At 49.1% G+C, this 10,092-nt stretch overlaps 1 protein-coding gene across 1 annotated transcript in view; it reads right to left on the bottom strand.

Annotated features, from left to right (window-relative positions):
• Znf629 (zinc finger protein 629) overlaps positions 1-382 on the bottom strand; it is an 8,600-nt gene extending 8,218 nt beyond the window's left edge. The window contains exon 1 of the mRNA XM_055627403.1: positions 223-382. The gene's annotated coding sequence lies outside the window, so the exon portion shown is untranslated. The remainder of the gene's footprint in view (positions 1-222) is intronic.
• Positions 383-10,092: the final 9,710 nt, after the last annotated feature.

The following is a 10,092-nucleotide window of genomic DNA, read 5'->3' as shown; positions in this document are numbered from 1 at the left end:
CGGCCGCCCCGCCGCCCCCGGCCGGACCCGCTCTCCCGGCGCGCGCGCCTCCCCTCCCCCCGGAGGCCCTCGCGCGGTTCCCACAATCCCCCGGCCGCCGCCCCCGCCGCCCCGGGCCCGGCCTGCGCCCCGCGCCCCTCGCCGCCTCCTTGGCCCTATTGTTCCCCGGCGGCTGTCCCGGGCCTCCGGGCCACCCCGGGAACCCGAGCGGCCCCAACTCACGGCTCTGGGGTCTGGGAATAGCCGGAAGGCTGAGTCCAGCCCCAGGGGACTTAACCCCTAAGTGCCCTGCCTCGGGGGACGGGCTGGATGTCGAGAACTCTGGGGTCCTTCTCAAGGGGTGATTCCAGGCTGAGGACCCGGGGACCAGTTCAGGGTGACTGGGACGGAGCAGGAAGTGACCCCAGCTTCCCGGGCCCCTCTAGCCTGGAGTCAGAACATCAGCTCTATGGGATTTAACCCTTTGCATCCCACGGCCTGGGAAAAGAATGGGAGGGGGGTTACGGAAGCAAGGAAGTGGCTGAGGACGCCCCTTCCCCTGCGTCTAGAGGGATCGTGCACGATAAACTTTTGGGGGGAGCTCAGAGGCCGGCGAAGGTCTCCAGATTTGTGGCCCGTACTCTCTCTCCAAAGGCTCCGGCCAGCCGCCCAGTTAAGCTGATCTTAGATTCGGCTGCAGCGGGTCCCCCGAGACCGGCCTTTGTTTGGACTCACCCTGGGTTGGGGTTGGTATGCCTGGGCTGGTGACTAGGAGGTGAGAGCAAAGGTTGGGTGGGCAGACTCAGCGGGAGGCCGAAAGGCTAAGCGGCTGACAGCCTGCCTTAAGTGGCCCTCCCCCCCTCCCCCCACCTCGGTCAGGTCTCCTTGGAGGAGGAAACTGAGGCCCTGAGTGGCGGCAGAAAAGCCAGCGCAGGGTCCCTGGGTGAGGTGGACAGAAATTATTCCCAGCGTCTTGGAGGTAAGGTATCTAATTCAAAGCAGGGCAGTCCTTCCGAAAGCCTAGGAAGCCAGAGGTAGTGGTGATCACATTCCTGGGAGGCAGCGGCAGGAGGGTCAGCAAGTTCCAAGTCCGAGTGGCTCGCATGGTTCCAGACCAGCTAAAGCGACACAGGGAGACCCTGTTTCGAAACAAACAAGGCATACAGTGACCTCACAGGGCTCCCAGATTTGTCCAGCTTGTGTCTAATTTTCTCCCCACCACAATCCCTAGAGAGGACTCTGAAGCATCAACCCCCTTTTCACACACAAGGCGATCAAGACGTGACACGTGAGATAAAAATGTTCACTGTTCAAGTGAACCCAGGTGTGAGGAGACCAGAGCTGAACACAAACGGAACTTTCCACCCTCAACAAAGTTGAGTGGTAGCTAGGCTCGGTGGCATGTACCTGGAATCTTCAGCCCTTAGCAGGCTGAGCCAGGAGAGTCGAGAGCTGGAGCTCGCTCGGGGTCAGCCTGGGCTGCACGATGGGACCTGTCCCAAGCCATAAATAAAGAACTAGTTCCAGGCCCTGGGCCCTGTGTGGGAGGGCATGGCCGGGATGCAGCAGTCTGGAGGCTGAGGTGGGCATCACCATGAGGGAAGGCCAGCCTGGGCTACACAGTGGGGCTCCTGTGTTAAAACATCAGCCAACGAACATTGACTTGTGACACTAAATAACAGGAGCCAGTCTTAAGAAACTGGGATAGTCAGCCAGCGGTGGCACATGCTTCTGGAGGCAAAGGCAGGGGATCTCTGTGAGTTCGAGGCCAGCCTGGTCTACAAAAAGAGTTCAGGACAGCCAGGGCTACACAGAGAAACCCTGTCTTGAAAAAAGAAGAAAAGAAAAGAAACTGCCTCTATTGTCCTTGAACTTTGTCCTGGCGCAAAGTTTTGCTTTTTTTTTTTTTTTTTTTTTTTTTTTTCTGCTTGCTTGCTGGAGAGAATGGAGGCAGGATGTCTGTTGTAAAAGTTAGGTACTGCTCACACAAAGGCAGGACATGCCTCAATTCTACAGTGAGCCCCCAAAGCACTATAACTTTGTAACTTTGTGGGGGGTTCTTTCATAAATGCTATGCTCGCAATAAATCTGGGCCATAGGCAAGAGAATTCCAAGTCTCTGCTGTGGTCCGGGTCAGTAATTTGTAATAAAGCCTCTTATAAAAAAACAAAAAACAAACAAACAAAAGAACCCAACCCATTAATAGTGACTGTCGACTCTGAAAGACCCCAGATGCATAATAGACTCTGTGTGTATATATTCAAGTGCATGTATGTGTATACCACATACAGAGGAATCGTTAGAGAACGTGGGTGGGAAGGCCCATCTGACCAGGGTCGGGATGGGATCGCTAAGGACTGAACAGCCCAAGTGTCAGAGACACAGTTCTATTGGCATCTGGGGTGTAAAGCACGGCTTCAGGCTTCCCAGCACCAGCTCCCTTAACCCACTTTTCCTCTCTAGGTTGTCTAGGGGCACCCTTACCTCCTCCCACACAGTCAGGCCTTGGCTCACCGTGGTCCCCAGCCTCCTCTGGTCCTCAACCCTGTGACGGGGAACTTTGCTACCCCTTTTTACCTGTGCCCTACGTACACGCTACTGTCCTCTCTGCTTGGGCAGGGCTTTGTCTTCCGTGCTGGCTGCTACATCTCCAGGGCCCACAACAATTGTAGCCACATACTCAATTTGTTGAACAGACTGCACAAGCTGGGCCCAGCCCTGGAGCAGGGAGAAACCTGAGAGCTGTTGCCTGGAGCTGCAGAGAAGAGGTTAATTAGGCCAGCAGAGGTTCTGTTTGTTTGTTTGGTTTGGTTTTAGCTGGGTTAATTGCTACATTTAACAATCAGTACATAAAAGCCAGGTGTAGTGTCTGCACCTGTAGTCCCAGCAAAATCGAGAAACTGAGGCGGGAGGCTCACTTGAGTCTGGAAGTTTGAGACCAGTTTGGGCAGCACCGTCAGACAATCTCAAAAGATTCACATCTGGCGGGACTCGGTGGCACACACCTGTAATCTCAGCACCTGGGGAGGCAGAGGCAGGTGGATCTCGGTGAGTTCAAGGCCAGCCCAGTCTACAAAGTGAGTCCAGGACAGCCAAGGCTACACAAAGAAACCCTGTCTCAACACTCCCTCCCTCCCCCCCAAAAAAAAAGATTACACCCGAATTCCCTGCTTCTATGGAAAAATCCAAAGATTATAAGAATGAAAATGAGAATATGCCCACTCCAAGGTATGGTTGAGGAGAAGGTTTTTAGAAATGATGGGAAATACAGCCAGAGGCTTCTGGAAGAGTCCAGAGCAGGGAGAGAGAGAGTAGTAGACTAAATACGGGCAGTAGACCGAATAGGGCCATGAGAGGTGAGAGGCAGGGAGAGTGGGTGAGGAAAAGAAGAGAGCGGGAAACGAGATCAGAAAGGGCAAAGAGCATGTGGCCGGAAGCTGGGAGAAGAGAAGGGAAGCCTCTGGGCTGGAGAGGTTTAGGGTAGGGTGTGGGATGAGAAGAGCAGAGAGGGGCCACAGGGGGGAGCCTGGTTTGGGACCCAACAATGACAATATAGTCAGTGCTCACTTGTCCCCAACTGTCCTCTGGCAGGAGCTTCCTCACTCACAAGGTGTCCCAGCCCCGTGGTTCCTGTGTCCTCGGGGAAACTGAGAGATAGATTCACCCAGAAACGCCCTTCCCTACTGATATAACTGTGCTTCCTTCCATCTTTTCTCCTGCGTCCCCCAGGTTCAGAGGAAGAAACACCAGAGACTGGTGTCTTCTGACACAGTTGTGTTTTGTTTATTTACTTAGGCGTTTGAAATAGGATCTCACCGTGTGGCTCTGGCTGGCCTTGAGCTATGTAGCCCAGACTCGCCTCAAAATCTTCCCCCTGCCTCTTCCTACAAAGGCTGGAATGAAAGGCGGGGCTGCGGGGCCTAGGTACTTACTGTGTGGTGGCACTCTTTCTAGTGTTTGCACCGTGGCCTCTTGGACCTCCCCATCTCATCACCCCTGTATGAAGCCACTGGTGCACATTGCAGAGAGACGGAAACCGAGGTGCCACCTTGGCTGTTAACCATTTCCTTGGATGGGCTCCAGTGTGTCTAGACTAACACGGAGGCCTACGGGCCCCTCCACTCTCGCCTGGTCTTGATCCAGAAGTCAGAGCAGGGCTCTGGAGAGAGCAGGAGAACCCCATCAGGCCAAACTTTCCCCCAAGGGTAGCAGGGAATGGGGTGGTCCCATTCCTAGGGTGGCAGAGGGCACACCGACCACACACAAAACTGTGGGCGGGTGGCATGGTGTTCACGGCAGGGGAACTTTGGGATGAATGTAGGTGATCCTTGCCCAGGCCTTTTATGAATAAACCTGTCAAAGGCCAGCTTAGACATTACAGGGAAACTGAGGCAGAGCCTAGAGTGGATGATTCATAACCCAGCAGACTTTTCTCTAAGGGTGAAAAGCTTGATTCTCTAGGACAGAAGTGCTTGTTAAGAGAAAAAGGAAAGAAAGGGGGAAAAAGAATCATAAACACACACACACACACACTTGGCAGATGAAGCAAGCTTCAACAACTTTACACACACACACACATACATATATATATATATATATATATATATACATACATACATATTCACATTAGGTGGATGGAGCAGACTCCAAAGAGTGCACTCCAACTATTTTACATACATACACATATACACACATACATATTGGATGGATGGAGCAAACTTGGACGAGCAAGTTCCAACAGCTTTATTGTTTCTCCCATAGCTATATATCCCAGCAAAACCTTTCAAGCAGTACAAAAGTCGCAATGTGGTTTCATTATATTTTTCTTTAAGTGATCGATTACAGTGCGAATTCATAGAAAAAAAAAGCCCTCACATGATCAAATGTTTTACCTATTATGGACAATAAACAAATGTGAAAAATAAATTATTCCTAAGAACCCACATACATTTGTAACTAAGCAGCTTGTTATAAATTAACAAAGTGTAAGCAAGCAAAGCAATTTTTTCAGCCAGTTTTTCTTTACAGGCAAGCTGCAATTTGCAGTTACAACGAAAGAATCAAATTATCTTAAAAAGTAATCTTTTTTTTTTTTTTTTTTTTTTTTGAGACAGGGTTTCTCTGTGTAGCGTTGACTGTCCTAGACTCACTTTCTAGACCAGGCTGGCCTGGAACTCACAGAGATCCTCCTGCCTCTGCCTCCCCTGTGCGCTACTACCGCCCAGCTCCCTAAGATTTTCTACATCAAAGCCACTGACAGAAACATCTTGACCTGACTTCCTAAAACTATTTATCAAATCAAGAATTCTGTAAAACCATTAGTCATCTAAACAATGTTATGTTATGAAAGCTCATCTTCATATTGACTGGCAGGAAAGTTGCCCAATTGAGTGGGCTGTTTCCCAAGAGGCAATCGCACCAGACTACAGGCACTGAGTGTCTCCCCCATATGAGGAATATAGCAATGACAGCACGAGAAAGCAAAGCAAGAAGCAATCTGGAGACGAAGCCCCCTGCGCTGTGCCTCTCTGAGGCACACTGTTGGCCCATCTCCGGGAAGCTCGCTTGCCCACTGCTGCTCCTGCCTGCATGGCATCCACCATAAGCTACTGGCCGCCGTTCAGAAATGATTTACCATCCTTCCTCAAGGGCCCTCAATACTCACACCCAAGTGCAAGGTTGCTGTGAGGAGTTGAGGGGGAGTGTGGCATTGCCATATACAGTTGGAAATGCCTTTGAAGCTCTGCATCTCTCGAACGCTTGCTTGCTCTGACAGGAACCTTGATTTGTACCTGGAAATTCGTGCATCTGAGAATCAGGGGCCCTGACTCTTGCCAAACCCAGCCTTCCGGGTTCTGTGCACAGGGCTCTCCTCTTCTACTCTTTCTCACACAGCTACAAACTCTGATTCCCTGGCACAGAAGGACTGTCCTGTTCCTGGGCCGTGAGGTGAGTCACATCTTCTCCAGAATCCTCCTCTTTCCTTCTATATTTCGGGCTCTCTCGAGTGCTGGGTAAATTCCAGTTAGGTGAAGTCCGGTGTGCATTCACATGGAGTGAGCGCGCCACATTCACGAGGCACTTTTGTGAAGCCGGTTGTTTCTTTGTCGTCTTCCTGCAGCCCATGGCAACAGGTCTCATTGGTGAGGAAGGGGACTTCAGACAGAGGAGTCCATGTTCTGAAGCACAGGGCCACTGTAGCACCTTCAGCTCCTGGGTTTTTTGGAAGTTAACTCCAAACCTAGGGTTTCCGGCCTGTCGGAGGACCCTTCTGCTAAGGCTTGCAGTCCACCATGACCAGGAGTTAACAGGGCTTCCTCTTCTGCCTCACCACATCTGGAAAGTGTCTCTAGGCACAAAAGCCTCTAACCACATCTGGAAAATAAGCTTTGACACAGTTCCCTGCAAGCCTCTTCCCTTGCTGCCCATAGGATGATTAGGTAGTTCGGTCCCCTTCTTGGGCGAGGCTGTGCTGCCAGATGCAAATGAATTGTTCCCGCCACTTCCAGCCCGACAGACAGCAGTGGACACTACCCTGGGAACCCTCCACCCCTCCACGACAGCTACCTGGCCTTAGTTCCTCTGAAATAAATTCGAGCAGTCTCACCGCAGCTGGTCCCGGGAGGCCATTCTGTCATGCTCCAACCCTTCCCCCTTTGCCCCTGCTCTCTTTGTCCTGGGAAACCAGTGGCCATGGATTCCCAGGACCCAGGAAGATCACACCTGCCTGTTTTGTATGTTTTACTTTGTTTTGAGACAAGATCTCAGGTGTCTCAGGCTGGTCTGAAATTCACTGTAGAGCCAAAAATGACCTGGAGTCCTGATCCTCTTGCGACCAACTCTCAGTGCTCCGGGGCTCGGATTACATGGGTGTTCATCATTGCACCCAGCTCCCACCTTCATAGTACAGTTGAATCTGGCCTCTTCCATGAAGCCTTCCTTGACCACAGTGTCTTCTTTGGCCTCATCATTGCCCTGCCTGACAGCAGAGCTCCAACATCTGGTTACCCATCTTCACCGTTAATTAAAATTTTCATTTGACCAATTCTTCTTAAACAAAGGAGATGTTTCTGAAACAGGACAGGTGATGCATGCCTCTAATCCTGATGCTCAGGAGGCCATCCTGGGCCAAACCTATTAAGACCCAAAAAAAAAAGAAGGACATAAAGGGGGAGGGGACAGAAATTTGAGAGGATAGCTGGGTGTGGTGGCACATGCCTGTAATCCCAGCACTTGGAGAGGCAGAGGCAGGTGGATCTCTGTGAGTTCAAGGCCAGCCTGCTCTATAAAGTCCAGGACAGCCATGGCTACACAGAGAAACCCTGTCTGGGGGAGAGGGGGGACAAAAAACAATCTGAGAAGAAAACTCAATATTAGTATGATAAATTTAAAAAATGACTTGCTATAAACTATAATTAGACAAATGTTGATGAGGAGGTCAAGCATAGGAATAGTTTAATATCCTGGGACTCCGCTTGGTTTGGACTTACACCTCCTCTTTTCTCCCAATAATATACTTGGCGGCCTAGATCCTTCACCGACGTGAACAGACCCCATTCTGTGCAACCCCCCTAGCAACCCCAGAACTCCCTGGCTCCCCAGCTGAACCATTTATGCATGTACACCCCTCTCTGAACAATAGTACAAGTTCCTCTAACCCTAGCAGCAATCAAATTTAGGCAGTTTCTGTTTTAGCGTATCCTCAGCATATCCGGGGATGAGGAACACGAGAGCCGGTTTGGCCTGAACTTTTATATATAAACAGTCATTTCTACTTTAAGTCCTCACAGTACATCATCAATTTTTTTGTTAAATCATATCAGGGGGCTGGAGAGATGGCTCAGAGGTTAAGAGCGCTGTCTGTTCTTCCACAGGTTCTGAGTTCAATTCCCAGCAACCACATGGTGGCTCACAACCATCTATCCTGGAATCTGATGCCTCTTCTGACATGTAAATGATCTGCAGATAGAGCACACTTATATGTAGAATAAATAAAGAAATAATTAAAAAAAAAACAGAGCACACTTATATGTAGAATAAATAAATAATTAAAAAAAAAAAACAGAAACATATCCACATAACATTAAAAAAAAAATCATATCAGGAAGCCAAGGACAAAAAATGTGTACAAAAAAATTAACAATGCCTTTGATCACCAACTCATCTTTAGCCAGAAAGGCGACTCAGCTAGTAATAACCAGGCTGCCTTTGTTCTTGTTCTCTGACCTCAGCGAGACCCTCGCTCAACTAACAAAAGTGTGCCTTTCTAAACTTGAAATGGTTCCCCAAGATTTTCTACATCAAAGCCATCAAAAACATCTTAACCTGATTTTACCAACAATCTGTGTCTCCATATTCTCTCCAAGGGTGGTGCTTGAACCATTCATCTGCTGTAGCAGCAATACTTGGAAAAGGTCAATCGCTATTATTGTAAGTCCCAGTGGCATGCCAGTGAGGGGCTGGAAATCCTTAAAGTTTTCACATAACTCTCAGGGGTGTGGTGACTGCCAGGGCAACAGCAGAGCTATGCTCAATAAGATCACGAGGTCCCCAGGACACATAGTCCTGGGGCCCTACCACTCTGAAGCACACCCATCATGGCTGTGTTAACCCGTGGGAAACCCATGAAGTCCAAGGCCGCTTGCTGTTCCTCTTGTGTGGCCCCAACAGGACTCAGCGTTTCCATTCCTCAATATCTGCCCAAGAGACCCCCATATTGGGGTCTTGGAGGTACTGTAAAGAAATTACCCCCCGATTCCTGGCTTCTGACTGAAGAGATTTCTGTCTAGCTTTGGAGCTTGTTTCTTGTTTCCGTTGCAAGAACCCATGTTGGGAGGCTCACAACTGCCTGTGACCTCAGCTCTAGGTGATCTGAGGCCCTCTCTGGTGTCTGTGCGCACCTGTCTGTGTATATGTGTGTACACTCACATATACATAATGTTTAAAAAAGAAAATAATTTAAAAAAAAAAAAAACAAGAAGCCAGGTGGTGGTGGAACAGGCCTTTAATCCCAGCACTCGGGAGGCAGAGAGGCAGGTGGATCTCAGAGATCAAAGACAGCCTGGTCTTCAGAGCTAGTTCCAGAACAGCCAGGGCTACACAAAGAAACCCTGTCTTGAAAAGCTTTTAAAAAAAAGGGAATACAAGAGAAATTTAACTGTGAAGTCTGAGATGGACTGACCTCTGTGCTGGAGTTTTATGTCAAGTTGACACATGCTAGAGTCATCTGAAAGGAAGGAATCTTGAGCTAATACCTCCCTAAGATCCAGCTTCAAGGCATCTTCTTAATTAGCGATTGATGGGAGAGGGCCCAGCTTATTATGGGTGGTGCCATCCCTGGGCAGGTGGTCCTGGGCTCTATAAGAAAGCAAGCTGAGCAAGCCACGGGAAGCAAGCCAGCCTTGTATTTTGTGATGCAGAAAGCCAAGTCTCTAATCCCTTCCCATTGCTCTAGAACAAGCCCAGTAGAGACAGATGGACCCACAGGGTCCAGTGGTGTGTGATAAGGATCACAGATGCTATGAGTTTAGAAGTCAGGCCTTTAAAGACACCATACATCAGACAACCCAATTCTGATGGTTTGGATGACAATGGCCCCCCATACACTTATATATATGAATGCTTAGTCACCAAGGAGTGGCACTATTTGAAAGGATTAGAAGGATCAGGTTTGCGGCCTGTTACAGGAAGTAAGCCCAGTGTGTGTGTCTCGATCTGCTTGAGTATCAGGAAGTAGTTCGTTCTCCACTATTGTTCCAGCACCATGCCTGCCACTATACTTCCTGCCACAGGATAATGGACTGAGCCTATGAAACTGTAAGCTAGCTCCCAATTAACTGCTTTTAAATTTTTTTTTAATTTTTTTTATAAGAATTGACTTTGTCATAGAGTCTCTTCACAGCAAAAGAGCAGCGACCAAGACACCAACCTTAAACAACCCCAACAGAAACTCACATCCAGGTAGTAGTGACATCTAAGAAAAAAACGGATACAGGAAGTAACTTTTTGGTCCTGGAGTTACTAGGTAAATACTCAGTCTCCCTTCCTTGCTTTTTCTTTCTTCTTTTTTCTTTCTTTCTTTCTTTCTTTCTTTCTTTCTTTCTTTCTTTCTTT

This window comes from Psammomys obesus, unplaced genomic scaffold (assembly GCF_907164565.1).
Source record: "Psammomys obesus unplaced genomic scaffold, mPsaObe1.curated_primary_1811, whole genome shotgun sequence".
In the NCBI taxonomy this organism is placed as follows: Eukaryota; Metazoa; Chordata; class Mammalia; order Rodentia; family Muridae; genus Psammomys; species Psammomys obesus.
The sequence above is the reverse complement of the archived record's forward strand: the minus strand, read 5'-3'. Positions and strand labels throughout refer to the sequence as shown.